At 44.7% G+C, this 23,684-nt stretch overlaps 57 non-coding genes across 57 annotated transcripts; all 57 read left to right on the forward strand.

The window, feature by feature from the left end:
- Positions 1–2: 2 nt before the first annotated feature.
- trnad-guc (transfer RNA aspartic acid (anticodon GUC)) lies at positions 3–74 on the forward strand. The gene has a single exon. It is a non-coding gene; the product is annotated as a tRNA-Asp (tRNA).
- A 118-nt stretch (positions 75–192) lies between these two features.
- Positions 193–263, forward strand: trnag-gcc (transfer RNA glycine (anticodon GCC)). Its single transcript has one exon. It is a non-coding gene; the product is annotated as a tRNA-Gly (tRNA).
- A 552-nt stretch (positions 264–815) lies between these two features.
- Positions 816–887, forward strand: trnad-guc (transfer RNA aspartic acid (anticodon GUC)). Its single transcript has one exon. It is a non-coding gene; the product is annotated as a tRNA-Asp (tRNA).
- A 118-nt stretch (positions 888–1,005) lies between these two features.
- trnag-gcc (transfer RNA glycine (anticodon GCC)) lies at positions 1,006–1,076 on the forward strand. Its single transcript has one exon. It is a non-coding gene; the product is annotated as a tRNA-Gly (tRNA).
- A 552-nt stretch (positions 1,077–1,628) lies between these two features.
- Positions 1,629–1,700, forward strand: trnad-guc (transfer RNA aspartic acid (anticodon GUC)). The gene has a single exon. It is a non-coding gene; the product is annotated as a tRNA-Asp (tRNA).
- Positions 1,701–1,819: 119 nt separating this feature from the next.
- Positions 1,820–1,890, forward strand: trnag-gcc (transfer RNA glycine (anticodon GCC)). The gene has a single exon. It is a non-coding gene; the product is annotated as a tRNA-Gly (tRNA).
- A 552-nt stretch (positions 1,891–2,442) lies between these two features.
- Positions 2,443–2,514, forward strand: trnad-guc (transfer RNA aspartic acid (anticodon GUC)). The gene has a single exon. It is a non-coding gene; the product is annotated as a tRNA-Asp (tRNA).
- Positions 2,515–2,632: 118 nt separating this feature from the next.
- trnag-gcc (transfer RNA glycine (anticodon GCC)) lies at positions 2,633–2,703 on the forward strand. Its single transcript has one exon. It is a non-coding gene; the product is annotated as a tRNA-Gly (tRNA).
- A 743-nt stretch (positions 2,704–3,446) lies between these two features.
- Positions 3,447–3,517, forward strand: trnag-gcc (transfer RNA glycine (anticodon GCC)). The gene has a single exon. It is a non-coding gene; the product is annotated as a tRNA-Gly (tRNA).
- A 552-nt stretch (positions 3,518–4,069) lies between these two features.
- trnad-guc (transfer RNA aspartic acid (anticodon GUC)) lies at positions 4,070–4,141 on the forward strand. The gene has a single exon. It is a non-coding gene; the product is annotated as a tRNA-Asp (tRNA).
- A 118-nt stretch (positions 4,142–4,259) lies between these two features.
- On the forward strand, positions 4,260–4,330 carry trnag-gcc (transfer RNA glycine (anticodon GCC)). Its single transcript has one exon. It is a non-coding gene; the product is annotated as a tRNA-Gly (tRNA).
- Positions 4,331–4,882: 552 nt separating this feature from the next.
- Positions 4,883–4,954, forward strand: trnad-guc (transfer RNA aspartic acid (anticodon GUC)). Its single transcript has one exon. It is a non-coding gene; the product is annotated as a tRNA-Asp (tRNA).
- A 118-nt stretch (positions 4,955–5,072) lies between these two features.
- On the forward strand, positions 5,073–5,143 carry trnag-gcc (transfer RNA glycine (anticodon GCC)). The gene has a single exon. It is a non-coding gene; the product is annotated as a tRNA-Gly (tRNA).
- A 552-nt stretch (positions 5,144–5,695) lies between these two features.
- trnad-guc (transfer RNA aspartic acid (anticodon GUC)) lies at positions 5,696–5,767 on the forward strand. Its single transcript has one exon. It is a non-coding gene; the product is annotated as a tRNA-Asp (tRNA).
- Positions 5,768–6,507: 740 nt separating this feature from the next.
- trnad-guc (transfer RNA aspartic acid (anticodon GUC)) lies at positions 6,508–6,579 on the forward strand. The gene has a single exon. It is a non-coding gene; the product is annotated as a tRNA-Asp (tRNA).
- Positions 6,580–6,697: 118 nt separating this feature from the next.
- On the forward strand, positions 6,698–6,768 carry trnag-gcc (transfer RNA glycine (anticodon GCC)). The gene has a single exon. It is a non-coding gene; the product is annotated as a tRNA-Gly (tRNA).
- Positions 6,769–7,320: 552 nt separating this feature from the next.
- trnad-guc (transfer RNA aspartic acid (anticodon GUC)) lies at positions 7,321–7,392 on the forward strand. Its single transcript has one exon. It is a non-coding gene; the product is annotated as a tRNA-Asp (tRNA).
- A 118-nt stretch (positions 7,393–7,510) lies between these two features.
- trnag-gcc (transfer RNA glycine (anticodon GCC)) lies at positions 7,511–7,581 on the forward strand. Its single transcript has one exon. It is a non-coding gene; the product is annotated as a tRNA-Gly (tRNA).
- A 552-nt stretch (positions 7,582–8,133) lies between these two features.
- trnad-guc (transfer RNA aspartic acid (anticodon GUC)) lies at positions 8,134–8,205 on the forward strand. Its single transcript has one exon. It is a non-coding gene; the product is annotated as a tRNA-Asp (tRNA).
- A 119-nt stretch (positions 8,206–8,324) lies between these two features.
- Positions 8,325–8,395, forward strand: trnag-gcc (transfer RNA glycine (anticodon GCC)). The gene has a single exon. It is a non-coding gene; the product is annotated as a tRNA-Gly (tRNA).
- Positions 8,396–8,947: 552 nt separating this feature from the next.
- Positions 8,948–9,019, forward strand: trnad-guc (transfer RNA aspartic acid (anticodon GUC)). The gene has a single exon. It is a non-coding gene; the product is annotated as a tRNA-Asp (tRNA).
- Positions 9,020–9,137: 118 nt separating this feature from the next.
- On the forward strand, positions 9,138–9,208 carry trnag-gcc (transfer RNA glycine (anticodon GCC)). Its single transcript has one exon. It is a non-coding gene; the product is annotated as a tRNA-Gly (tRNA).
- Positions 9,209–9,760: 552 nt separating this feature from the next.
- On the forward strand, positions 9,761–9,832 carry trnad-guc (transfer RNA aspartic acid (anticodon GUC)). The gene has a single exon. It is a non-coding gene; the product is annotated as a tRNA-Asp (tRNA).
- Positions 9,833–9,950: 118 nt separating this feature from the next.
- On the forward strand, positions 9,951–10,021 carry trnag-gcc (transfer RNA glycine (anticodon GCC)). The gene has a single exon. It is a non-coding gene; the product is annotated as a tRNA-Gly (tRNA).
- A 552-nt stretch (positions 10,022–10,573) lies between these two features.
- trnad-guc (transfer RNA aspartic acid (anticodon GUC)) lies at positions 10,574–10,645 on the forward strand. Its single transcript has one exon. It is a non-coding gene; the product is annotated as a tRNA-Asp (tRNA).
- A 119-nt stretch (positions 10,646–10,764) lies between these two features.
- Positions 10,765–10,835, forward strand: trnag-gcc (transfer RNA glycine (anticodon GCC)). The gene has a single exon. It is a non-coding gene; the product is annotated as a tRNA-Gly (tRNA).
- Positions 10,836–11,387: 552 nt separating this feature from the next.
- trnad-guc (transfer RNA aspartic acid (anticodon GUC)) lies at positions 11,388–11,459 on the forward strand. The gene has a single exon. It is a non-coding gene; the product is annotated as a tRNA-Asp (tRNA).
- Positions 11,460–11,577: 118 nt separating this feature from the next.
- trnag-gcc (transfer RNA glycine (anticodon GCC)) lies at positions 11,578–11,648 on the forward strand. Its single transcript has one exon. It is a non-coding gene; the product is annotated as a tRNA-Gly (tRNA).
- Positions 11,649–12,200: 552 nt separating this feature from the next.
- trnad-guc (transfer RNA aspartic acid (anticodon GUC)) lies at positions 12,201–12,272 on the forward strand. Its single transcript has one exon. It is a non-coding gene; the product is annotated as a tRNA-Asp (tRNA).
- A 118-nt stretch (positions 12,273–12,390) lies between these two features.
- Positions 12,391–12,461, forward strand: trnag-gcc (transfer RNA glycine (anticodon GCC)). The gene has a single exon. It is a non-coding gene; the product is annotated as a tRNA-Gly (tRNA).
- A 552-nt stretch (positions 12,462–13,013) lies between these two features.
- trnad-guc (transfer RNA aspartic acid (anticodon GUC)) lies at positions 13,014–13,085 on the forward strand. Its single transcript has one exon. It is a non-coding gene; the product is annotated as a tRNA-Asp (tRNA).
- A 118-nt stretch (positions 13,086–13,203) lies between these two features.
- trnag-gcc (transfer RNA glycine (anticodon GCC)) lies at positions 13,204–13,274 on the forward strand. Its single transcript has one exon. It is a non-coding gene; the product is annotated as a tRNA-Gly (tRNA).
- A 552-nt stretch (positions 13,275–13,826) lies between these two features.
- On the forward strand, positions 13,827–13,898 carry trnad-guc (transfer RNA aspartic acid (anticodon GUC)). Its single transcript has one exon. It is a non-coding gene; the product is annotated as a tRNA-Asp (tRNA).
- Positions 13,899–14,016: 118 nt separating this feature from the next.
- On the forward strand, positions 14,017–14,087 carry trnag-gcc (transfer RNA glycine (anticodon GCC)). The gene has a single exon. It is a non-coding gene; the product is annotated as a tRNA-Gly (tRNA).
- A 552-nt stretch (positions 14,088–14,639) lies between these two features.
- Positions 14,640–14,711, forward strand: trnad-guc (transfer RNA aspartic acid (anticodon GUC)). The gene has a single exon. It is a non-coding gene; the product is annotated as a tRNA-Asp (tRNA).
- Positions 14,712–14,829: 118 nt separating this feature from the next.
- On the forward strand, positions 14,830–14,900 carry trnag-gcc (transfer RNA glycine (anticodon GCC)). The gene has a single exon. It is a non-coding gene; the product is annotated as a tRNA-Gly (tRNA).
- A 552-nt stretch (positions 14,901–15,452) lies between these two features.
- trnad-guc (transfer RNA aspartic acid (anticodon GUC)) lies at positions 15,453–15,524 on the forward strand. Its single transcript has one exon. It is a non-coding gene; the product is annotated as a tRNA-Asp (tRNA).
- A 118-nt stretch (positions 15,525–15,642) lies between these two features.
- trnag-gcc (transfer RNA glycine (anticodon GCC)) lies at positions 15,643–15,713 on the forward strand. Its single transcript has one exon. It is a non-coding gene; the product is annotated as a tRNA-Gly (tRNA).
- Positions 15,714–16,265: 552 nt separating this feature from the next.
- trnad-guc (transfer RNA aspartic acid (anticodon GUC)) lies at positions 16,266–16,337 on the forward strand. The gene has a single exon. It is a non-coding gene; the product is annotated as a tRNA-Asp (tRNA).
- A 118-nt stretch (positions 16,338–16,455) lies between these two features.
- On the forward strand, positions 16,456–16,526 carry trnag-gcc (transfer RNA glycine (anticodon GCC)). The gene has a single exon. It is a non-coding gene; the product is annotated as a tRNA-Gly (tRNA).
- Positions 16,527–17,078: 552 nt separating this feature from the next.
- Positions 17,079–17,150, forward strand: trnad-guc (transfer RNA aspartic acid (anticodon GUC)). Its single transcript has one exon. It is a non-coding gene; the product is annotated as a tRNA-Asp (tRNA).
- A 118-nt stretch (positions 17,151–17,268) lies between these two features.
- Positions 17,269–17,339, forward strand: trnag-gcc (transfer RNA glycine (anticodon GCC)). Its single transcript has one exon. It is a non-coding gene; the product is annotated as a tRNA-Gly (tRNA).
- Positions 17,340–17,891: 552 nt separating this feature from the next.
- Positions 17,892–17,963, forward strand: trnad-guc (transfer RNA aspartic acid (anticodon GUC)). Its single transcript has one exon. It is a non-coding gene; the product is annotated as a tRNA-Asp (tRNA).
- A 118-nt stretch (positions 17,964–18,081) lies between these two features.
- trnag-gcc (transfer RNA glycine (anticodon GCC)) lies at positions 18,082–18,152 on the forward strand. Its single transcript has one exon. It is a non-coding gene; the product is annotated as a tRNA-Gly (tRNA).
- A 552-nt stretch (positions 18,153–18,704) lies between these two features.
- Positions 18,705–18,776, forward strand: trnad-guc (transfer RNA aspartic acid (anticodon GUC)). Its single transcript has one exon. It is a non-coding gene; the product is annotated as a tRNA-Asp (tRNA).
- A 118-nt stretch (positions 18,777–18,894) lies between these two features.
- Positions 18,895–18,965, forward strand: trnag-gcc (transfer RNA glycine (anticodon GCC)). The gene has a single exon. It is a non-coding gene; the product is annotated as a tRNA-Gly (tRNA).
- Positions 18,966–19,517: 552 nt separating this feature from the next.
- On the forward strand, positions 19,518–19,589 carry trnad-guc (transfer RNA aspartic acid (anticodon GUC)). The gene has a single exon. It is a non-coding gene; the product is annotated as a tRNA-Asp (tRNA).
- Positions 19,590–19,707: 118 nt separating this feature from the next.
- trnag-gcc (transfer RNA glycine (anticodon GCC)) lies at positions 19,708–19,778 on the forward strand. The gene has a single exon. It is a non-coding gene; the product is annotated as a tRNA-Gly (tRNA).
- A 552-nt stretch (positions 19,779–20,330) lies between these two features.
- trnad-guc (transfer RNA aspartic acid (anticodon GUC)) lies at positions 20,331–20,402 on the forward strand. Its single transcript has one exon. It is a non-coding gene; the product is annotated as a tRNA-Asp (tRNA).
- A 118-nt stretch (positions 20,403–20,520) lies between these two features.
- On the forward strand, positions 20,521–20,591 carry trnag-gcc (transfer RNA glycine (anticodon GCC)). Its single transcript has one exon. It is a non-coding gene; the product is annotated as a tRNA-Gly (tRNA).
- A 552-nt stretch (positions 20,592–21,143) lies between these two features.
- Positions 21,144–21,215, forward strand: trnad-guc (transfer RNA aspartic acid (anticodon GUC)). Its single transcript has one exon. It is a non-coding gene; the product is annotated as a tRNA-Asp (tRNA).
- Positions 21,216–21,333: 118 nt separating this feature from the next.
- trnag-gcc (transfer RNA glycine (anticodon GCC)) lies at positions 21,334–21,404 on the forward strand. Its single transcript has one exon. It is a non-coding gene; the product is annotated as a tRNA-Gly (tRNA).
- Positions 21,405–21,956: 552 nt separating this feature from the next.
- trnad-guc (transfer RNA aspartic acid (anticodon GUC)) lies at positions 21,957–22,028 on the forward strand. The gene has a single exon. It is a non-coding gene; the product is annotated as a tRNA-Asp (tRNA).
- A 118-nt stretch (positions 22,029–22,146) lies between these two features.
- trnag-gcc (transfer RNA glycine (anticodon GCC)) lies at positions 22,147–22,217 on the forward strand. Its single transcript has one exon. It is a non-coding gene; the product is annotated as a tRNA-Gly (tRNA).
- A 552-nt stretch (positions 22,218–22,769) lies between these two features.
- trnad-guc (transfer RNA aspartic acid (anticodon GUC)) lies at positions 22,770–22,841 on the forward strand. The gene has a single exon. It is a non-coding gene; the product is annotated as a tRNA-Asp (tRNA).
- Positions 22,842–22,959: 118 nt separating this feature from the next.
- trnag-gcc (transfer RNA glycine (anticodon GCC)) lies at positions 22,960–23,030 on the forward strand. Its single transcript has one exon. It is a non-coding gene; the product is annotated as a tRNA-Gly (tRNA).
- Positions 23,031–23,582: 552 nt separating this feature from the next.
- trnad-guc (transfer RNA aspartic acid (anticodon GUC)) lies at positions 23,583–23,654 on the forward strand. The gene has a single exon. It is a non-coding gene; the product is annotated as a tRNA-Asp (tRNA).
- Positions 23,655–23,684: the final 30 nt, after the last annotated feature.

The raw sequence follows: 23,684 nt of genomic DNA on the forward strand, positions 1-23,684 counted from the left end.
GCTCCTCGTTAGTATAGTGGTGAGTATCCCCGCCTGTCACGCGGGAGACCGGGGTTCAATTCCCCGACGGGGAGGAAAGACTGATTTTATTAGGGTGTACAATGTCACTGAGCCCACAAAGCGGGAAATATGCTTAGAATTAAAGATTTTTGATACGATATCTAGCCGTGGGGTTTTTTTCAGCATTGCAAGGCATTGGTTGTTCAGTGGTAGAATTCTCGCCTGCCACGCGGGAGGCCCGGGTTCGATTCCCGGCCAATGCAGGAACTTTTGAACAAGTCATTTTGACAAGTATGCAACCCCGTGAGGAAGAAATCTCTTTTGAGATTGCCAGGTCGACAGCAATCTCTGGTCATGGTAGAATTCTCAACTGACTCTTGAAAAGTCTGAGTTTGGGCTCACTTACCGTTTGGACATTTATGCATTCTCAGTAGACTTTTGTGAATCCATTGTAGATTTCCAGTGTGTGAGGTGATTTACTTTGTGCAAGGCTTTAGTTGTTAAATGGGAAACGAATATCCAACAAGTCAGTGACAACTGTCTTGAGTTTGGCCTTTGTGACTATGTCCTGGGATTTTCCACACACACCTCTCCTTCTAACTACTATTATGTGGCTTGTGAGCGGTATAGAGCAAAATCGACTACATGTACGTGTCCGTGAGGGTCTCAGCTTTCCATAGATGTGTCATAGTAGTCTCTAGCTCTAACCATTCAGTCTCTACAGATGTTTTTGTTGGAAGGGTTAACACCCAACTCTCCAAATTTAGGGATAGTATCCAATGCTCCACATTTTTTCAAAGAACCAACCCACCTGCTCCTCGTTAGTATAGTGGTGAGTATCCCCGCCTGTCACGCGGGAGACCGGGGTTCAATTCCCCGACGGGGAGGAAAGACTGATTTTATTAGGGTGTACAATGTCACTGAGCCCACAAAGCGGGAAATATGCTTAGAATTAAAGATTTTTGATACGATATCTAGCCGTGGGGTTTTTTTCAGCATTGCAAGGCATTGGTTGTTCAGTGGTAGAATTCTCGCCTGCCACGCGGGAGGCCCGGGTTCGATTCCCGGCCAATGCAGGAACTTTTGAACAAGTCATTTTGACAAGTATGCAACCCCGTGAGGAAGAAATCTCTTTTGAGATTGCCAGGTCGACAGCAATCTCTGGTCATGGTAGAATTCTCAACTGACTCTTGAAAAGTCTGAGTTTGGGCTCACTTACCGTTTGGACATTTATGCATTCTCAGTAGACTTTTGTGAATCCATTGTAGATTTCCAGTGTGTGAGGTGATTTACTTTGTGCAAGGCTTTAGTTGTTAAATGGGAAACGAATATCCAACAAGTCAGTGACAACTGTCTTGAGTTTGGCCTTTGTGACTATGTCCTGGGATTTTCCACACACACCTCTCCTTCTAACTACTATTATGTGGCTTGTGAGCGGTATAGAGCAAAATCGACTACATGTACGTGTCCGTGAGGGTCTCAGCTTTCCATAGATGTGTCATAGTAGTCTCTAGCTCTAACCATTCAGTCTCTACAGATGTTTTTGTTGGAAGGGTTAACACCCAACTCTCCAAATTTAGGGATAGTATCCAATGCTCCACATTTTTTCAAAGAACCAACCCACCTGCTCCTCGTTAGTATAGTGGTGAGTATCCCCGCCTGTCACGCGGGAGACCGGGGTTCAATTCCCCGACGGGGAGGGAAAGACTGATTTTATTAGGGTGTACAATGTCACTGAGCCCACAAAGCGGGAAATATGCTTAGAATTAAAGATTTTTGATACGATATCTAGCCGTGGGGTTTTTTTCAGCATTGCAAGGCATTGGTTGTTCAGTGGTAGAATTCTCGCCTGCCACGCGGGAGGCCCGGGTTCGATTCCCGGCCAATGCAGGAACTTTTGAACAAGTCATTTTGACAAGTATGCAACCCCGTGAGGAAGAAATCTCTTTTGAGATTGCCAGGTCGACAGCAATCTCTGGTCATGGTAGAATTCTCAACTGACTCTTGAAAAGTCTGAGTTTGGGCTCACTTACCGTTTGGACATTTATGCATTCTCAGTAGACTTTTGTGAATCCATTGTAGATTTCCAGTGTGTGAGGTGATTTACTTTGTGCAAGGCTTTAGTTGTTAAATGGGAAACGAATATCCAACAAGTCAGTGACAACTGTCTTGAGTTTGGCCTTTGTGACTATGTCCTGGGATTTTCCACACACACCTCTCCTTCTAACTACTATTATGTGGCTTGTGAGCGGTATAGAGCAAAATCGACTACATGTACGTGTCCGTGAGGGTCTCAGCTTTCCATAGATGTGTCATAGTAGTCTCTAGCTCTAACCATTCAGTCTCTACAGATGTTTTTGTTGGAAGGGTTAACACCCAACTCTCCAAATTTAGGGATAGTATCCAATGCTCCACATTTTTTCAAAGAACCAACCCACCTGCTCCTCGTTAGTATAGTGGTGAGTATCCCCGCCTGTCACGCGGGAGACCGGGGTTCAATTCCCCGACGGGGAGGAAAGACTGATTTTATTAGGGTGTACAATGTCACTGAGCCCACAAAGCGGGAAATATGCTTAGAATTAAAGATTTTTGATACGATATCTAGCCGTGGGGTTTTTTTCAGCATTGCAAGGCATTGGTTGTTCAGTGGTAGAATTCTCGCCTGCCACGCGGGAGGCCCGGGTTCGATTCCCGGCCAATGCAGGAACTTTTGAACAAGTCATTTTGACAAGTATGCAACCCCGTGAGGAAGAAATCTCTTTTGAGATTGCCAGGTCGACAGCAATCTCTGGTCATGGTAGAATTCTCAACTGACTCTTGAAAAGTCTGAGTTTGGGCTCACTTACCGTTTGGACATTTATGCATTCTCAGTAGACTTTTGTGAATCCATTGTAGATTTCCAGTGTGTGAGGTGATTTACTTTGTGCAAGGCTTTAGTTGTTAAATGGGAAACGAATATCCAACAAGTCAGTGACAACTGTCTTGAGTTTGGCCTTTGTGACTATGTCCTGGGATTTTCCACACACACCTCTCCTTCTAACTACTATTATGTGGCTTGTGAGCGGTATAGAGCAAAATCGACTACATGTACGTGTCCGTGAGGGTCTCAGCTTTCCATAGATGTGTCATAGTAGTCTCTAGCTCTAACCATTCAGTCTCTACAGATGTTTTTGTTGGAAGGGTTAACACCCAACTCTCCAAATTTAGGGATAGTATCCAATGCTCCACATTTTTTCAAAGAACCAACCCACCTGCTCCTCGTTAGTATAGTGGTGAGTATCCCCGCCTGTCACGCGGGAGACCGGGGTTCAATTCCCCGAAAGGGGAGGAAAGACTGATTTTATTAGGGTGTACAATGTCACTGAGCCCACAAAGCGGGAAATATGCTTAGAATTAAAGATTTTTGATACGATATCTAGCCGTGGGGTTTTTTTCAGCATTGCAAGGCATTGGTTGTTCAGTGGTAGAATTCTCGCCTGCCACGCGGGAGGCCCGGGTTCGATTCCCGGCCAATGCAGGAACTTTTGAACAAGTCATTTTGACAAGTATGCAACCCCGTGAGGAAGAAATCTCTTTTGAGATTGCCAGGTCGACAGCAATCTCTGGTCATGGTAGAATTCTCAACTGACTCTTGAAAAGTCTGAGTTTGGGCTCACTTACCGTTTGGACATTTATGCATTCTCAGTAGACTTTTGTGAATCCATTGTAGATTTCCAGTGTGTGAGGTGATTTACTTTGTGCAAGGCTTTAGTTGTTAAATGGGAAACGAATATCCAACAAGTCAGTGACAACTGTCTTGAGTTTGGCCTTTGTGACTATGTCCTGGGATTTTCCACACACACCTCTCCTTCTAACTACTATTATGTGGCTTGTGAGCGGTATAGAGCAAAATCGACTACATGTACGTGTCCGTGAGGGTCTCAGCTTTCCATAGATGTGTCATAGTAGTCTCTAGCTCTAACCATTCAGTCTCTACAGATGTTTTTGTTGGAAGGGTTAACACCCAACTCTCCAAATTTAGGGATAGTATCCAATGCTCCACATTTTTTCAAAGAACCAACCCACCTGCTCCTCGTTAGTATAGTGGTGAGTATCCCCGCCTGTCACGCGGGAGACCGGGGTTCAATTCCCCGACGGGGAGGAAAGACTGATTTTATTAGGGTGTACAATGTCACTGAGCCCACAAAGCGGGAAATATGCTTAGAATTAAAGATTTTTGATACGATATCTAGCCGTGGGGTTTTTTTCAGCATTGCAAGGCATTGGTTGTTCAGTGGTAGAATTCTCGCCTGCCACGCGGGAGGCCCGGGTTCGATTCCCGGCCAATGCAGGAACTTTTGAACAAGTCATTTTGACAAGTATGCAACCCCGTGAGGAAGAAATCTCTTTTGAGATTGCCAGGTCGACAGCAATCTCTGGTCATGGTAGAATTCTCAACTGACTCTTGAAAAGTCTGAGTTTGGGCTCACTTACCGTTTGGACATTTATGCATTCTCAGTAGACTTTTGTGAATCCATTGTAGATTTCCAGTGTGTGAGGTGATTTACTTTGTGCAAGGCTTTAGTTGTTAAATGGGAAACGAATATCCAACAAGTCAGTGACAACTGTCTTGAGTTTGGCCTTTGTGACTATGTCCTGGGATTTTCCACACACACCTCTCCTTCTAACTACTATTGTGTGGCTTGTGAGCGGTATAGAGCAAAATCGACTACATGTACGTGTCCGTGAGGGTCTCAGCTTTCCATAGATGTGTCATAGTAGTCTCTAGCTCTAACCATTCAGTCTCTACAGATGTTTTTGTTGGAAGGGTTAACACCCAACTCTCCAAATTTAGGGATAGTATCCAATGCTCCACATTTTTTCAAAGAACCAACCCACCTGCTCCTCGTTAGTATAGTGGTGAGTATCCCCGCCTGTCACGCGGGAGACCGGGGTTCAATTCCCCGACGGGGAGGAAAGACTGATTTTATTAGGGTGTACAATGTCACTGAGCCCACAAAGCGGGAAATATGCTTAGAATTAAAGATTTTTGATACGATATCTAGCCGTGGGGTTTTTTTCAGCATTGCAAGGCATTGGTTGTTCAGTGGTAGAATTCTCGCCTGCCACGCGGGAGGCCCGGGTTCGATTCCCGGCCAATGCAGGAACTTTTGAACAAGTCATTTTGACAAGTATGCAACCCCGTGAGGAAGAAATCTCTTTTGAGATTGCCAGGTCGACAGCAATCTCTGGTCATGGTAGAATTCTCAACTGACTCTTGAAAAGTCTGAGTTTGGGCTCACTTACCGTTTGGACATTTATGCATTCTCAGTAGACTTTTGTGAATCCATTGTAGATTTCCAGTGTGTGAGGTGATTTACTTTGTGCAAGGCTTTAGTTGTTAAATGGGAAACGAATATCCAACAAGTCAGTGACAACTGTCTTGAGTTTGGCCTTTGTGACTATGTCCTGGGATTTTCCACACACACCTCTCCTTCTAACTACTATTATGTGGCTTGTGAGCGGTATAGAGCAAAATCGACTACATGTACGTGTCCGTGAGGGTCTCAGCTTTCCATAGATGTGTCATAGTAGTCTCTAGCTCTAACCATTCAGTCTCTACAGATGTTTTTGTTGGAAGGGTTAACACCCAACTCTCCAAATTTAGGGATAGTATCCAATGCTCCACATTTTTTCAAAGAACCAACCCACCTGCTCCTCGTTAGTATAGTGGTGAGTATCCCCGCCTGTCACGCGGGAGACCGGGGTTCAATTCCCCGACGGGGAGGAAAGACTGATTTTATTAGGGTGTACAATGTCACTGAGCCCACAAAGCGGGAAATATGCTTAGAATTAAAGATTTTTGATACGATATCTAGCCGTGGGGTTTATTTCAGCATCGCAAGGCATTGGTTGTTCAGTGGTAGAATTCTCGCCTGCCACGCGGAGGCCCGGGTTCGATTCCCGGCCAATGCAGGAACTTTTGAACAAGTCATTTTGACAAGTATGCAACCCCGTGAGGAAGAAATCTCTTTTGAGATTGCCAGGTCGACAGCAATCTCTGGTCATGGTAGAATTCTCAACTGACTCTTGAAAAGTCTGAGTTTGGGCTCACTTACCGTTTGGACATTTATGCATTCTCAGTAGACTTTTGTGAATCCATTGTAGATTTCCAGTGTGTGAGGTGATTTACTTTGTGCAAGGCTTTAGTTGTTAAATGGGAAACGAATATCCAACAAGTCAGTGACAACTGTCTTGAGTTTGGCCTTTGTGACTATGTCCTGGGATTTTCCACACACACCTCTCCTTCTAACTACTATTATGTGGCTTGTGAGCGGTATAGAGCAAAATCGACTACATGTACGTGTCCGTGAGGGTCTCAGCTTTCCATAGATGTGTCATAGTAGTCTCTAGCTCTAACCATTCAGTCTCTACAGATGTTTTTGTTGGAAGGGTTAACACCCAACTCTCCAAATTTAGGGATAGTATCCAATGCTCCACATTTTTTCAAAGAACCAACCCACCTGCTCCTCGTTAGTATAGTGGTGAGTATCCCCGCCTGTCACGCGGGAGACCGGGGTTCAATTCCCCGACGGGGAGGAAAGACTGATTTTATTAGGGTGTACAATGTCACTGAGCCCACAAAGCGGGAAATATGCTTAGAATTAAAGATTTTTGATACGATATCTAGCCGTGGGGTTTATTTCAGCATTGCAAGGCATTGGTTGTTCAGTGGTAGAATTCTCGCCTGCCACGCGGGAGGCCCGGGTTCGATTCCCGGCCAATGCAGGAACTTTTGAACAAGTCATTTTGACAAGTATGCAACCCCGTGAGGAAGAAATCTCTTTTGAGATTGCCAGGTCGACAGCAATCTCTGGTCATGGTAGAATTCTCAACTGACTCTTGAAAAGTCTGAGTTTGGGTTCACTTACCGTTTGGACATTTATGCATTCTCAGTAGACTTTTGTGAATCCATTGTAGATTTCCAGTGTGTGAGGTGATTTACTTTGTGCAAGGCTTTAGTTGTTAAATGGGAAACGAATATCCAACAAGTCAGTGACAACTGTCTTGAGTTTGGCCTTTGTGACTATGTCCTGGGATTTTCCACACACACCTCTCCTTCTAACTACTATTGTGTGGCTTGTGAGCGGTATAGAGCAAAATCGACTACATGTACGTGTCCGTGAGGGTCTCAGCTTTCCATAGATGTGTCATAGTAGTCTCTAGCTCTAACCATTCAGTCTCTACAGATGTTTTTGTTGGAAGGGTTAACACCCAACTCTCCAAATTTAGGGATAGTATCCAATGCTCCACATTTTTTCAAAGAACCAACCCACCTGCTCCTCGTTAGTATAGTGGTGAGTATCCCCGCCTGTCACGCGGGAGACCGGGGTTCAATTCCCCGACGGGGAGGAAAGACTGATTTTATTAGGGTGTACAATGTCACTGAGCCCACAAAGCGGGAAATATGCTTAGAATTAAAGATTTTTGATACGATATCTAGCCGTGGGGTTTATTTCAGCATTGCAAGGCATTGGTTGTTCAGTGGTAGAATTCTCGCCTGCCACGCGGGAGGCCCGGGTTCGATTCCCGGCCAATGCAGGAACTTTTGAACAAGTCATTTTGACAAGTATGCAACCCCGTGAGGAAGAAATCTCTTTTGAGATTGCCAGGTCGACAGCAATCTCTGGTCATGGTAGAATTCTCAACTGACTCTTGAAAAGTCTGAGTTTGGGTTCACTTACCGTTTGGACATTTATGCATTCTCAGTAGACTTTTGTGAATCCATTGTAGATTTCCAGTGTGTGAGGTGATTTACTTTGTGCAAGGCTTTAGTTGTTAAATGGGAAACGAATATCCAACAAGTCAGTGACAACTGTCTTGAGTTTGGCCTTTGTGACTATGTCCTGGGATTTTCCACACACACCTCTCCTTCTAACTACTATTGTGTGGCTTGTGAGCGGTATAGAGCAAAATCGACTACATGTACGTGTCCGTGAGGGTCTCAGCTTTCCATAGATGTGTCATAGTAGTCTCTAGCTCTAACCATTCAGTCTCTACAGATGTTTTTGTTGGAAGGGTTAACACCCAACTCTCCAAATTTAGGGATAGTATCCAATGCTCCACATTTTTTCAAAGAACCAACCCACCTGCTCCTCGTTAGTATAGTGGTGAGTATCCCCGCCTGTCACGCGGGAGACCGGGGTTCAATTCCCCGACGGGGAGGAAAGACTGATTTTATTAGGGTGTACAATGTCACTGAGCCCACAAAGCGGGAAATATGCTTAGAATTAAAGATTTTTGATACGATATCTAGCCGTGGGGGTTTATTTCAGCATTGCAAGGCATTGGTTGTTCAGTGGTAGAATTCTCGCCTGCCACGCGGGAGGCCCGGGTTCGATTCCCGGCCAATGCAGGAACTTTTGAACAAGTCATTTTGACAAGTATGCAACCCCGTGAGGAAGAAATCTCTTTTGAGATTGCCAGGTCGACAGCAATCTCTGGTCATGGTAGAATTCTCAACTGACTCTTGAAAAGTCTGAGTTTGGGCTCACTTACCGTTTGGACATTTATGCATTCTCAGTAGACTTTTGTGAATCCATTGTAGATTTCCAGTGTGTGAGGTGATTTACTTTGTGCAAGGCTTTAGTTGTTAAATGGGAAACGAATATCCAACAAGTCAGTGACAACTGTCTTGAGTTTGGCCTTTGTGACTATGTCCTGGGATTTTCCACACACACCTCTCCTTCTAACTACTATTATGTGGCTTGTGAGCGGTATAGAGCAAAATCGACTACATGTACGTGTCCGTGAGGGTCTCAGCTTTCCATAGATGTGTCATAGTAGTCTCTAGCTCTAACCATTCAGTCTCTACAGATGTTTTTGTTGGAAGGGTTAACACCCAACTCTCCAAATTTAGGGATAGTATCCAATGCTCCACATTTTTTCAAAGAACCAACCCACCTGCTCCTCGTTAGTATAGTGGTGAGTATCCCCGCCTGTCACGCGGGAGACCGGGGTTCAATTCCCCGACGGGGAGGAAAGACTGATTTTATTAGGGTGTACAATGTCACTGAGCCCACAAAGCGGGAAATATGCTTAGAATTAAAGATTTTTGATACGATATCTAGCCGTGGGGTTTATTTCAGCATTGCAAGGCATTGGTTGTTCAGTGGTAGAATTCTCGCCTGCCACGCGGGAGGCCCGGGTTCGATTCCCGGCCAATGCAGGAACTTTTGAACAAGTCATTTTGACAAGTATGCAACCCCGTGAGGAAGAAATCTCTTTTGAGATTGCCAGGTCGACAGCAATCTCTGGTCATGGTAGAATTCTCAACTGACTCTTGAAAAGTCTGAGTTTGGGTTCACTTACCGTTTGGACATTTATGCATTCTCAGTAGACTTTTGTGAATCCATTGTAGATTTCCAGTGTGTGAGGTGATTTACTTTGTGCAAGGCTTTAGTTGTTAAATGGGAAACGAATATCCAACAAGTCAGTGACAACTGTCTTGAGTTTGGCCTTTGTGACTATGTCCTGGGATTTTCCACACACACCTCTCCTTCTAACTACTATTGTGTGGCTTGTGAGCGGTATAGAGCAAAATCGACTACATGTACGTGTCCGTGAGGGTCTCAGCTTTCCATAGATGTGTCATAGTAGTCTCTAGCTCTAACCATTCAGTCTCTACAGATGTTTTTGTTGGAAGGGTTAACACCCAACTCTCCAAATTTAGGGATAGTATCCAATGCTCCACATTTTTTCAAAGAACCAACCCACCTGCTCCTCGTTAGTATAGTGGTGAGTATCCCCGCCTGTCACGCGGGAGACCGGGGTTCAATTCCCCGACGGGGAGGAAAGACTGATTTTATTAGGGTGTACAATGTCACTGAGCCCACAAAGCGGGAAATATGCTTAGAATTAAAGATTTTTGATACGATATCTAGCCGTGGGGTTTATTTCAGCATTGCAAGGCATTGGTTGTTCAGTGGTAGAATTCTCGCCTGCCACGCGGGAGGCCCGGGTTCGATTCCCGGCCAATGCAGGAACTTTTGAACAAGTCATTTTGACAAGTATGCAACCCCGTGAGGAAGAAATCTCTTTTGAGATTGCCAGGTCGACAGCAATCTCTGGTCATGGTAGAATTCTCAACTGACTCTTGAAAAGTCTGAGTTTGGGTTCACTTACCGTTTGGACATTTATGCATTCTCAGTAGACTTTTGTGAATCCATTGTAGATTTCCAGTGTGTGAGGTGATTTACTTTGTGCAAGGCTTTAGTTGTTAAATGGGAAACGAATATCCAACAAGTCAGTGACAACTGTCTTGAGTTTGGCCTTTGTGACTATGTCCTGGGATTTTCCACACACACCTCTCCTTCTAACTACTATTATGTGGCTTGTGAGCGGTATAGAGCAAAATCGACTACATGTACGTGTCCGTGAGGGTCTCAGCTTTCCATAGATGTGTCATAGTAGTCTCTAGCTCTAACCATTCAGTCTCTACAGATGTTTTTGTTGGAAGGGTTAACACCCAACTCTCCAAATTTAGGGATAGTATCCAATGCTCCACATTTTTTCAAAGAACCAACCCACCTGCTCCTCGTTAGTATAGTGGTGAGTATCCCCGCCTGTCACGCGGGAGACCGGGGTTCAATTCCCCGACGGGGAGGAAAGACTGATTTTATTAGGGTGTACAATGTCACTGAGCCCACAAAGCGGGAAATATGCTTAGAATTAAAGATTTTTGATACGATATCTAGCCGTGGGGGTTTTTTTCAGCATTGCAAGGCATTGGTTGTTCAGTGGTAGAATTCTCGCCTGCCACGCGGGAGGCCCGGGTTCGATTCCCGGCCAATGCAGGAACTTTTGAACAAGTCATTTTGACAAGTATGCAACCCCGTGAGGAAGAAATCTCTTTTGAGATTGCCAGGTCGACAGCAATCTCTGGTCATGGTAGAATTCTCAACTGACTCTTGAAAAGTCTGAGTTTGGGTTCACTTACCGTTTGGACATTTATGCATTCTCAGTAGACTTTTGTGAATCCATTGTAGATTTCCAGTGTGTGAGGTGATTTACTTTGTGCAAGGCTTTAGTTGTTAAATGGGAAACGAATATCCAACAAGTCAGTGACAACTGTCTTGAGTTTGGCCTTTGTGACTATGTCCTGGGATTTTCCACACACACCTCTCCTTCTAACTACTATTGTGTGGCTTGTGAGCGGTATAGAGCAAAATCGACTACATGTACGTGTCCGTGAGGGTCTCAGCTTTCCATAGATGTGTCATAGTAGTCTCTAGCTCTAACCATTCAGTCTCTACAGATGTTTTTGTTGGAAGGGTTAACACCCAACTCTCCAAATTTAGGGATAGTATCCAATGCTCCACATTTTTTCAAAGAACCAACCCACCTGCTCCTCGTTAGTATAGTGGTGAGTATCCCCGCCTGTCACGCGGGAGACCGGGGTTCAATTCCCCGACGGGGAGGAAAGACTGATTTTATTAGGGTGTACAATGTCACTGAGCCCACAAAGCGGGAAATATGCTTAGAATTAAAGATTTTTGATACGATATCTAGCCGTGGGGTTTATTTCAGCATTGCAAGGCATTGGTTGTTCAGTGGTAGAATTCTCGCCTGCCACGCGGGAGGCCCGGGTTCGATTCCCGGCCAATGCAGGAACTTTTGAACAAGTCATTTTGACAAGTATGCAACCCCGTGAGGAAGAAATCTCTTTTGAGATTGCCAGGTCGACAGCAATCTCTGGTCATGGTAGAATTCTCAACTGACTCTTGAAAAGTCTGAGTTTGGGCTCACTTACCGTTTGGACATTTATGCATTCTCAGTAGACTTTTGTGAATCCATTGTAGATTTCCAGTGTGTGAGGTGATTTACTTTGTGCAAGGCTTTAGTTGTTAAATGGGAAACGAATATCCAACAAGTCAGTGACAACTGTCTTGAGTTTGGCCTTTGTGACTATGTCCTGGGATTTTCCACACACACCTCTCCTTCTAACTACTATTGTGTGGCTTGTGAGCGGTATAGAGCAAAATCGACTACATGTACGTGTCCGTGAGGGTCTCAGCTTTCCATAGATGTGTCATAGTAGTCTCTAGCTCTAACCATTCAGTCTCTACAGATGTTTTTGTTGGAAGGGTTAACACCCAACTCTCCAAATTTAGGGATAGTATCCAATGCTCCACATTTTTTCAAAGAACCAACCCACCTGCTCCTCGTTAGTATAGTGGTGAGTATCCCCGCCTGTCACGCGGGAGACCGGGGTTCAATTCCCCGACGGGGAGGAAAGACTGATTTTATTAGGGTGTACAATGTCACTGAGCCCACAAAGCGGGAAATATGCTTAGAATTAAAGATTTTTGATACGATATCTAGCCGTGGGGTTTATTTCAGCATTGCAAGGCATTGGTTGTTCAGTGGTAGAATTCTCGCCTGCCACGCGGGAGGCCCGGGTTCGATTCCCGGCCAATGCAGGAACTTTTGAACAAGTCATTTTGACAAGTATGCAACCCCGTGAGGAAGAAATCTCTTTTGAGATTGCCAGGTCGACAGCAATCTCTGGTCATGGTAGAATTCTCAACTGACTCTTGAAAAGTCTGAGTTTGGGTTCACTTACCGTTTGGACATTTATGCATTCTCAGTAGACTTTTGTGAATCCATTGTAGATTTCCAGTGTGTGAGGTGATTTACTTTGTGCAAGGCTTTAGTTGTTAAATGGGAAACGAATATCCAACAAGTCAGTGACAACTGTCTTGAGTTTGGCCTTTGTGACTATGTCCTGGGATTTTCCACACACACCTCTCCTTCTAACTACTATTGTGTGGCTTGTGAGCGGTATAGAGCAAAATCGACTACATGTACGTGTCCGTGAGGGTCTCAGCTTTCCATAGATGTGTCATAGTAGTCTCTAGCTCTAACCATTCAGTCTCTACAGATGTTTTTGTTGGAAGGGTTAACACCCAACTCTCCAAATTTAGGGATAGTATCCAATGCTCCACATTTTTTCAAAGAACCAACCCACCTGCTCCTCGTTAGTATAGTGGTGAGTATCCCCGCCTGTCACGCGGGAGACCGGGGTTCAATTCCCCGACGGGGAGGAAAGACTGATTTTATTAGGGTGTACAATGTCACTGAGCCCACAAAGCGGGAAATATGCTTAGAATTAAAGATTTTTGATACGATATCTAGCCGTGGGGTTTATTTCAGCATTGCAAGGCATTGGTTGTTCAGTGGTAGAATTCTCGCCTGCCACGCGGGAGGCCCGGGTTCGATTCCCGGCCAATGCAGGAACTTTTGAACAAGTCATTTTGACAAGTATGCAACCCCGTGAGGAAGAAATCTCTTTTGAGATTGCCAGGTCGACAGCAATCTCTGGTCATGGTAGAATTCTCAACTGACTCTTGAAAAGTCTGAGTTTGGGCTCACTTACCGTTTGGACATTTATGCATTCTCAGTAGACTTTTGTGAATCCATTGTAGATTTCCAGTGTGTGAGGTGATTTACTTTGTGCAAGGCTTTAGTTGTTAAATGGGAAACGAATATCCAACAAGTCAGTGACAACTGTCTTGAGTTTGGCCTTTGTGACTATGTCCTGGGATTTTCCACACACACCTCTCCTTCTAACTACTATTATGTGGCTTGTGAGCGGTATAGAGCAAAATCGACTACATGTACGTGTCCGTGAGGGTCTCAGCTTTCCATAGATGTGTCATAGTAGTCTCTAGCTCTAACCATTCAGTCTCTACAGATGTTTTTGTTGGAAGGGTTAACACCCAACTCTCCAAATTTAGGGATAGTATCCAATGCTCCACATTTTTTCAAAGAACCAACCCACCTGCTCCTCGTTAGTATAGTGGTGAGTATCCCCGCCTGTCACGCGGGAGACCGGGGTTCAATTCCCCGACGGGGAGGAAAGACTGATTTTATTAGGGTGTACAATGTCACTGAGCCCACAAAGCGGGAAATATGCTTAGAATTAAAGATTTTTGATACGATATCTAGCCGTGGGGTTTATTTCAGCATTGCAAGGCATTGGTTGTTCAGTGGTAGAATTCTCGCCTGCCACGCGGGAGGCCCGGGTTCGATTCCCGGCCAATGCAGGAACTTTTGAACAAGTCATTTTGACAAGTATGCAACCCCGTGAGGAAGAAATCTCTTTTGAGATTGCCAGGTCGACAGCAATCTCTGGTCATGGTAGAATTCTCAACTGACTCTTGAAAAGTCTGAGTTTGGGTTCACTTACCGTTTGGACATTTATGCATTCTCAGTAGACTTTTGTGAATCCATTGTAGATTTCCAGTGTGTGAGGTGATTTACTTTGTGCAAGGCTTTAGTTGTTAAATGGGAAACGAATATCCAACAAGTCAGTGACAACTGTCTTGAGTTTGGCCTTTGTGACTATGTCCTGGGATTTTCCACACACACCTCACCTTCTAACTACTATTGTGTGGCTTGTGAGCGGTATAGAGCAAAATCGACTACATGTACGTGTCCGTGAGGGTCTCAGCTTTCCATAGATGTGTCATAGTAGTCTCTAGCTCTAACCATTCAGTCTCTACAGATGTTTTTGTTGGAAGGGTTAACACCCAACTCTCCAAATTTAGGGATAGTATCCAATGCTCCACATTTTTTCAAAGAACCAACCCACCTGCTCCTCGTTAGTATAGTGGTGAGTATCCCCGCCTGTCACGCGGGAGACCGGGGTTCAATTCCCCGACGGGGAGGAAAGACTGATTTTATTAGGGTGTACAATGTCACTGAGCCCACAAAGCGGGAAATATGCTTAGAATTAAAGATTTTTGATACGATATCTAGCCGTGGGGTTTATTTCAGCATTGCAAGGCATTGGTTGTTCAGTGGTAGAATTCTCGCCTGCCACGCGGGAGGCCCGGGTTCGATTCCCGGCCAATGCAGGAACTTTTGAACAAGTCATTTTGACAAGTATGCAACCCCGTGAGGAAGAAATCTCTTTTGAGATTGCCAGGTCGACAGCAATCTCTGGTCATGGTAGAATTCTCAACTGACTCTTGAAAAGTCTGAGTTTGGGCTCACTTACCGTTTGGACATTTATGCATTCTCAGTAGACTTTTGTGAATCCATTGTAGATTTCCAGTGTGTGAGGTGATTTACTTTGTGCAAGGCTTTAGTTGTTAAATGGGAAACGAATATCCAACAAGTCAGTGACAACTGTCTTGAGTTTGGCCTTTGTGACTATGTCCTGGGATTTTCCACACACACCTCTCCTTCTAACTACTATTGTGTGGCTTGTGAGCGGTATAGAGCAAAATCGACTACATGTACGTGTCCGTGAGGGTCTCAGCTTTCCATAGATGTGTCATAGTAGTCTCTAGCTCTAACCATTCAGTCTCTACAGATGTTTTTGTTGGAAGGGTTAACACCCAACTCTCCAAATTTAGGGATAGTATCCAATGCTCCACATTTTTTCAAAGAACCAACCCACCTGCTCCTCGTTAGTATAGTGGTGAGTATCCCCGCCTGTCACGCGGGAGACCGGGGTTCAATTCCCCGACGGGGAGGAAAGACTGATTTTATTAGGGTGTACAATGTCACTGAGCCCACAAAGCGGGAAATATGCTTAGAATTAAAGATTTTTGATACGATATCTAGCCGTGGGGTTTATTTCAGCATTGCAAGGCATTGGTTGTTCAGTGGTAGAATTCTCGCCTGCCACGCGGGAGGCCCGGGTTCGATTCCCGGCCAATGCAGGAACTTTTGAACAAGTCATTTTGACAAGTATGCAACCCCGTGAGGAAGAAATCTCTTTTGAGATTGCCAGGTCGACAGCAATCTCTGGTCATGGTAGAATTCTCAACTGACTCTTGAAAAGTCTGAGTTTGGGCTCACTTACCGTTTGGACATTTATGCATTCTCAGTAGACTTTTGTGAATCCATTGTAGATTTCCAGTGTGTGAGGTGATTTACTTTGTGCAAGGCTTTAGTTGTTAAATGGGAAACGAATATCCAACAAGTCAGTGACAACTGTCTTGAGTTTGGCCTTTGTGACTATGTCCTGGGATTTTCCACACACACCTCTCCTTCTAACTACTATTATGTGGCTTGTGAGCGGTATAGAGCAAAATCGACTACATGTACGTGTCCGTGAGGGTCTCAGCTTTCCATAGATGTGTCATAGTAGTCTCTAGCTCTAACCATTCAGTCTCTACAGATGTTTTTGTTGGAAGGGTTAACACCCAACTCTCCAAATTTAGGGATAGTATCCAATGCTCCACATTTTTTCAAAGAACCAACCCACCTGCTCCTCGTTAGTATAGTGGTGAGTATCCCCGCCTGTCACGCGGGAGACCGGGGTTCAATTCCCCGACGGGGAGGAAAGACTGATTTTATTAGGGTGTACAATGTCACTGAGCCCACAAAGCGGGAAATATGCTTAGAATTAAAGATTTTTGATACGATATCTAGCCGTGGGGTTTATTTCAGCATTGCAAGGCATTGGTTGTTCAGTGGTAGAATTCTCGCCTGCCACGCGGGAGGCCCGGGTTCGATTCCCGGCCAATGCAGGAACTTTTGAACAAGTCATTTTGACAAGTATGCAACCCCGTGAGGAAGAAATCTCTTTTGAGATTGCCAGGTCGACAGCAATCTCTGGTCATGGTAGAATTCTCAACTGACTCTTGAAAAGTCTGAGTTTGGGTTCACTTACCGTTTGGACATTTATGCATTCTCAGTAGACTTTTGTGAATCCATTGTAGATTTCCAGTGTGTGAGGTGATTTACTTTGTGCAAGGCTTTAGTTGTTAAATGGGAAACGAATATCCAACAAGTCAGTGACAACTGTCTTGAGTTTGGCCTTTGTGACTATGTCCTGGGATTTTCCACACACACCTCTCCTTCTAACTACTATTATGTGGCTTGTGAGCGGTATAGAGCAAAATCGACTACATGTACGTGTCCGTGAGGGTCTCAGCTTTCCATAGATGTGTCATAGTAGTCTCTAGCTCTAACCATTCAGTCTCTACAGATGTTTTTGTTGGAAGGGTTAACACCCAACTCTCCAAATTTAGGGATAGTATCCAATGCTCCACATTTTTTCAAAGAACCAACCCACCTGCTCCTCGTTAGTATAGTGGTGAGTATCCCCGCCTGTCACGCGGGAGACCGGGGTTCAATTCCCCGACGGGGAGGAAAGACTGATTTTATTAGGGTGTACAATGTCACTGAGCCCACAAAGCGGGAAATATGCTTAGAATTAAAGATTTTTGATACGATATCTAGCCGTGGGGTTTATTTCAGCATCGCAAGGCATTGGTTGTTCAGTGGTAGAATTCTCGCCTGCCACGCGGGAGGCCCGGGTTCGATTCCCGGCCAATGCAGGAACTTTTGAACAAGTCATTTTGACAAGTATGCAACCCCGTGAGGAAGAAATCTCTTTTGAGATTGCCAGGTCGACAGCAATCTCTGGTCATGGTAGAATTCTCAACTGACTCTTGAAAAGTCTGAGTTTGGGTTCACTTACCGTTTGGACATTTATGCATTCTCAGTAGACTTTTGTGAATCCATTGTAGATTTCCAGTGTGTGAGGTGATTTACTTTGTGCAAGGCTTTAGTTGTTAAATGGGAAACGAATATCCAACAAGTCAGTGACAACTGTCTTGAGTTTGGCCTTTGTGACTATGTCCTGGGATTTTCCACACACACCTCTCCTTCTAACTACTATTATGTGGCTTGTGAGCGGTATAGAGCAAAATCGACTACATGTACGTGTCCGTGAGGGTCTCAGCTTTCCATAGATGTGTCATAGTAGTCTCTAGCTCTAACCATTCAGTCTCTACAGATGTTTTTGTTGGAAGGGTTAACACCCAACTCTCCAAATTTAGGGATAGTATCCAATGCTCCACATTTTTTCAAAGAACCAACCCACCTGCTCCTCGTTAGTATAGTGGTGAGTATCCCCGCCTGTCACGCGGGAGACCGGGGTTCAATTCCCCGACGGGGAGGAAAGACTGATTTTATTAGGGTGTACAATGTCACTGAGCCCACAAAGCGGGAAATATGCTTAGAATTAAAGATTTTTGATACGATATCTAGCCGTGGGGTTTATTTCAGCATTGCAAGGCATTGGTTGTTCAGTGGTAGAATTCTCGCCTGCCACGCGGGAGGCCCGGGTTCGATTCCCGGCCAATGCAGGAACTTTTGAACAAGTCATTTTGACAAGTATGCAACCCCGTGAGGAAGAAATCTCTTTTGAGATTGCCAGGTCGACAGCAATCTCTGGTCATGGTAGAATTCTCAACTGACTCTTGAAAAGTCTGAGTTTGGGCTCACTTACCGTTTGGACATTTATGCATTCTCAGTAGACTTTTGTGAATCCATTGTAGATTTCCAGTGTGTGAGGTGATTTACTTTGTGCAAGGCTTTAGTTGTTAAATGGGAAACGAATATCCAACAAGTCAGTGACAACTGTCTTGAGTTTGGCCTTTGTGACTATGTCCTGGGATTTTCCACACACACCTCTCCTTCTAACTACTATTATGTGGCTTGTGAGCGGTATAGAGCAAAATCGACTACATGTACGTGTCCGTGAGGGTCTCAGCTTTCCATAGATGTGTCATAGTAGTCTCTAGCTCTAACCATTCAGTCTCTACAGATGTTTTTGTTGGAAGGGTTAACACCCAACTCTCCAAATTTAGGGATAGTATCCAATGCTCCACATTTTTTCAAAGAACCAACCCACCTGCTCCTCGTTAGTATAGTGGTGAGTATCCCCGCCTGTCACGCGGGAGACCGGGGTTCAATTCCCCGACGGGGAGGAAAGACTGATTTTATTAGGGTGTACAATGTCACTGAGCCCACAAAGCGGGAAATATGCTTAGAATTAAAGATTTTTGATACGATATCTAGCCGTGGGGTTTATTTCAGCATTGCAAGGCATTGGTTGTTCAGTGGTAGAATTCTCGCCTGCCACGCGGGAGGCCCGGGTTCGATTCCCGGCCAATGCAGGAACTTTTGAACAAGTCATTTTGACAAGTATGCAACCCCGTGAGGAAGAAATCTCTTTTGAGATTGCCAGGTCGACAGCAATCTCTGGTCATGGTAGAATTCTCAACTGACTCTTGAAAAGTCTGAGTTTGGGTTCACTTACCGTTTGGACATTTATGCATTCTCAGTAGACTTTTGTGAATCCATTGTAGATTTCCAGTGTGTGAGGTGATTTACTTTGTGCAAGGCTTTAGTTGTTAAATGGGAAACGAATATCCAACAAGTCAGTGACAACTGTCTTGAGTTTGGCCTTTGTGACTATGTCCTGGGATTTTCCACACACACCTCTCCTTCTAACTACTATTATGTGGCTTGTGAGCGGTATAGAGCAAAATCGACTACATGTACGTGTCCGTGAGGGTCTCAGCTTTCCATAGATGTGTCATAGTAGTCTCTAGCTCTAACCATTCAGTCTCTACAGATGTTTTTGTTGGAAGGGTTAACACCCAACTCTCCAAATTTAGGGATAGTATCCAATGCTCCACATTTTTTCAAAGAACCAACCCACCTGCTCCTCGTTAGTATAGTGGTGAGTATCCCCGCCTGTCACGCGGGAGACCGGGGTTCAATTCCCCGACGGGGAGGAAAGACTGATTTTATTAGGGTGTACAATGTCACTGAGCCCACAAAGCGGGAAATATGCTTAGAATTAAAGATTTTTGATACGATATCTAGCCGTGGGGTTTATTTCAGCATCGCAAGGCATTGGTTGTTCAGTGGTAGAATTCTCGCCTGCCACGCGGGAGGCCCGGGTTCGATTCCCGGCCAATGCAGGAACTTTTGAACAAGTCATTTTGACAAGTATGCAACCCCGTGAGGAAGAAATCTCTTTTGAGATTGCCAGGTCGACAGCAATCTCTGGTCATGGTAGAATTCTCAACTGACTCTTGAAAAGTCTGAGTTTGGGTTCACTTACCGTTTGGACATTTATGCATTCTCAGTAGACTTTTGTGAATCCATTGTAGATTTCCAGTGTGTGAGGTGATTTACTTTGTGCAAGGCTTTAGTTGTTAAATGGGAAACGAATATCCAACAAGTCAGTGACAACTGTCTTGAGTTTGGCCTTTGTGACTATGTCCTGGGATTTTCCACACACACCTCTCCTTCTAACTACTATTATGTGGCTTGTGAGCGGTATAGAGCAAAATCGACTACATGTACGTGTCCGTGAGGGTCTCAGCTTTCCATAGATGTGTCATAGTAGTCTCTAGCTCTAACCATTCAGTCTCTACAGATGTTTTTGTTGGAAGGGTTAACACCCAACTCTCCAAATTTAGGGATAGTATCCAATGCTCCACATTTTTTCAAAGAACCAACCCACCTGCTCCTCGTTAGTATAGTGGTGAGTATCCCCGCCTGTCACGCGGGAGACCGGGGTTCAATTCCCCGACGGGGAGGAAAGACTGATTTTATTAGGGTGTACAATGTCACTGAGCCCACAAAGCGGGAAATATGCTTAGAATTAAAGATTTTTGATACGATATCTAGCCGTGGGGTTTATTTCAGCATTGCAAGGCATTGGTTGTTCAGTGGTAGAATTCTCGCCTGCCACGCGGGAGGCCCGGGTTCGATTCCCGGCCAATGCAGGAACTTTTGAACAAGTCATTTTGACAAGTATGCAACCCCCTGAGGAAGAAATCTCTTTTGAGATTGCCAGGTCGACAGCAATCTCTGGTCATGGTAGAATTCTCAACTGACTCTTGAAAAGTCTGAGTTTGGGTTCACTTACCGTTTGGACATTTATGCATTCTCAGTAGACTTTTGTGAATCCATTGTAGATTTCCAGTGTGTGAGGTGATTTACTTTGTGCAAGGCTTTAGTTGTTAAATGGGAAACGAATATCCAACAAGTCAGTGACAACTGTCTTGAGTTTGGCCTTTGTGACTATGTCCTGGGATTTTCCACACACACCTCTCCTTCTAACTACTATTGTGTGGCTTGTGAGCGGTATAGAGCAAAATCGACTACATGTACGTGTCCGTGAGGGTCTCAGCTTTCCATAGATGTGTCATAGTAGTCTCTAGCTCTAACCATTCAGTCTCTACAGATGTTTTTGTTGGAAGGGTTAACACCCAACTCTCCAAATTTAGGGATAGTATCCAATGCTCCACATTTTTTCAAAGAACCAACCCACCTGCTCCTCGTTAGTATAGTGGTGAGTATCCCCGCCTGTCACGCGGGAGACCGGGGTTCAATTCCCCGACGGGGAGGAAAGACTGATTTTATTAGGGTGTACAATGTCACTGAGCCCACAAAGCGGGAAATATGCTTAGAATTAAAGATTTTTGATACGATATCTAGCCGTGGGGTTTATTTCAGCATTGCAAGGCATTGGTTGTTCAGTGGTAGAATTCTCGCCTGCCACGCGGGAGGCCCGGGTTCGATTCCCGGCCAATGCAGGAACTTTTGAACAAGTCATTTTGACAAGTATGCAACCCCGTGAGGAAGAAATCTCTTTTGAGATTGCCAGGTCGACAGCAATCTCTGGTCATGGTAGAATTCTCAACTGACTCTTGAAAAGTCTGAGTTTGGGTTCACTTACCGTTTGGACATTTATGCATTCTCAGTAGACTTTTGTGAATCCATTGTAGATTTCCAGTGTGTGAGGTGATTTACTTTGTGCAAGGCTTTAGTTGTTAAATGGGAAACGAATATCCAACAAGTCAGTGACAACTGTCTTGAGTTTGGCCTTTGTGACTATGTCCTGGGATTTTCCACACACACCTCTCCTTCTAACTACTATTATGTGGCTTGTGAGCGGTATAGAGCAAAATCGACTACATGTACGTGTCCGTGAGGGTCTCAGCTTTCCATAGATGTGTCATAGTAGTCTCTAGCTCTAACCATTCAGTCTCTACAGATGTTTTTGTTGGAAGGGTTAACACCCAACTCTCCAAATTTAGGGATAGTATCCAATGCTCCACATTTTTTCAAAGAACCAACCCACCTGCTCCTCGTTAGTATAGTGGTGAGTATCCCCGCCTGTCACGCGGGAGACCGGGGTTCAATTCCCCGACGGGGAGGAAAGACTGATTTTATTAGGGTGTACAATGTCACTGAGCCCACAAAGCGGGAAATATGCTTAGAATTAAAGATTTTTGATACGATATCTAGCCGTGGGGTTTATTTCAGCATTGCAAGGCATTGGTTGTTCAGTGGTAGAATTCTCGCCTGCCACGCGGGAGGCCCGGGTTCGATTCCCGGCCAATGCAGGAACTTTTGAACAAGTCATTTTGACAAGTATGCAACCCCGTGAGGAAGAAATCTCTTTTGAGATTGCCAGGTCGACAGCAATCTCTGGTCATGGTAGAATTCTCAACTGACTCTTGAAAAGTCTGAGTTTGGGTTCACTTACCGTTTGGACATTTATGCATTCTCAGTAGACTTTTGTGAATCCATTGTAGATTTCCAGTGTGTGAGGTGATTTACTTTGTGCAAGGCTTTAGTTGTTAAATGGGAAACGAATATCCAACAAGTCAGTGACAACTGTCTTGAGTTTGGCCTTTGTGACTATGTCCTGGGATTTTCCACACACACCTCTCCTTCTAACTACTATTGTGTGGCTTGTGAGCGGTATAGAGCAAAATCGACTACATGTACGTGTCCGTGAGGGTCTCAGCTTTCCATAGATGTGTCATAGTAGTCTCTAGCTCTAACCATTCAGTCTCTACAGATGTTTTTGTTGGAAGGGTTAACACCCAACTCTCCAAATTTAGGGATAGTATCCAATGCTCCACATTTTTTCAAAGAACCAACCCACCTGCTCCTCGTTAGTATAGTGGTGAGTATCCCCGCCTGTCACGCGGGAGACCGGGGTTCAATTCCCCGACGGGGAGGAAAGACTGATTTTATTAGGGTGTACAATGTCACTGAGCCCACAAAGCGGGAAATATGCTTAGAATTAAAGATTTTTGATACGATATCTAGCCGTGGGGTTTATTTCAGCATTGCAAGGCATTGGTTGTTCAGTGGTAGAATTCTCGCCTGCCACGCGGGAGGCCCGGGTTCGATTCCCGGCCAATGCAGGAACTTTTGAACAAGTCATTTTGACAAGTATGCAACCCCGTGAGGAAGAAATCTCTTTTGAGATTGCCAGGTCGACAGCAATCTCTGGTCATGGTAGAATTCTCAACTGACTCTTGAAAAGTCTGAGTTTGGGCTCACTTACCGTTTGGACATTTATGCATTCTCAGTAGACTTTTGTGAATCCATTGTAGATTTCCAGTGTGTGAGGTGATTTACTTTGTGCAAGGCTTTAGTTGTTAAATGGGAAACGAATATCCAACAAGTCAGTGACAACTGTCTTGAGTTTGGCCTTTGTGACTATGTCCTGGGATTTTCCACACACACCTCTCCTTCTAACTACTATTGTGTGGCTTGTGAGCGGTATAGAGCAAAATCGACTACATGTACGTGTCCGTGAGGGTCTCAGCTTTCCATAGATGTGTCATAGTAGTCTCTAGCTCTAACCATTCAGTCTCTACAGATGTTTTTGTTGGAAGGGTTAACACCCAACTCTCCAAATTTAGGGATAGTATCCAATGCTCCACATTTTTTCAAAGAACCAACCCACCTGCTCCTCGTTAGTATAGTGGTGAGTATCCCCGCCTGTCACGCGGGAGACCGGGGTTCAATTCCCCGACGGGGAGGAAAGACTGATTTTATTAGGGTGTACAATG

Source organism: Salmo salar, chromosome ssa23 (genome assembly GCF_905237065.1).
Source record: "Salmo salar chromosome ssa23, Ssal_v3.1, whole genome shotgun sequence".
NCBI classification, from domain to species: Eukaryota; Metazoa; Chordata; class Actinopteri; order Salmoniformes; family Salmonidae; genus Salmo; species Salmo salar.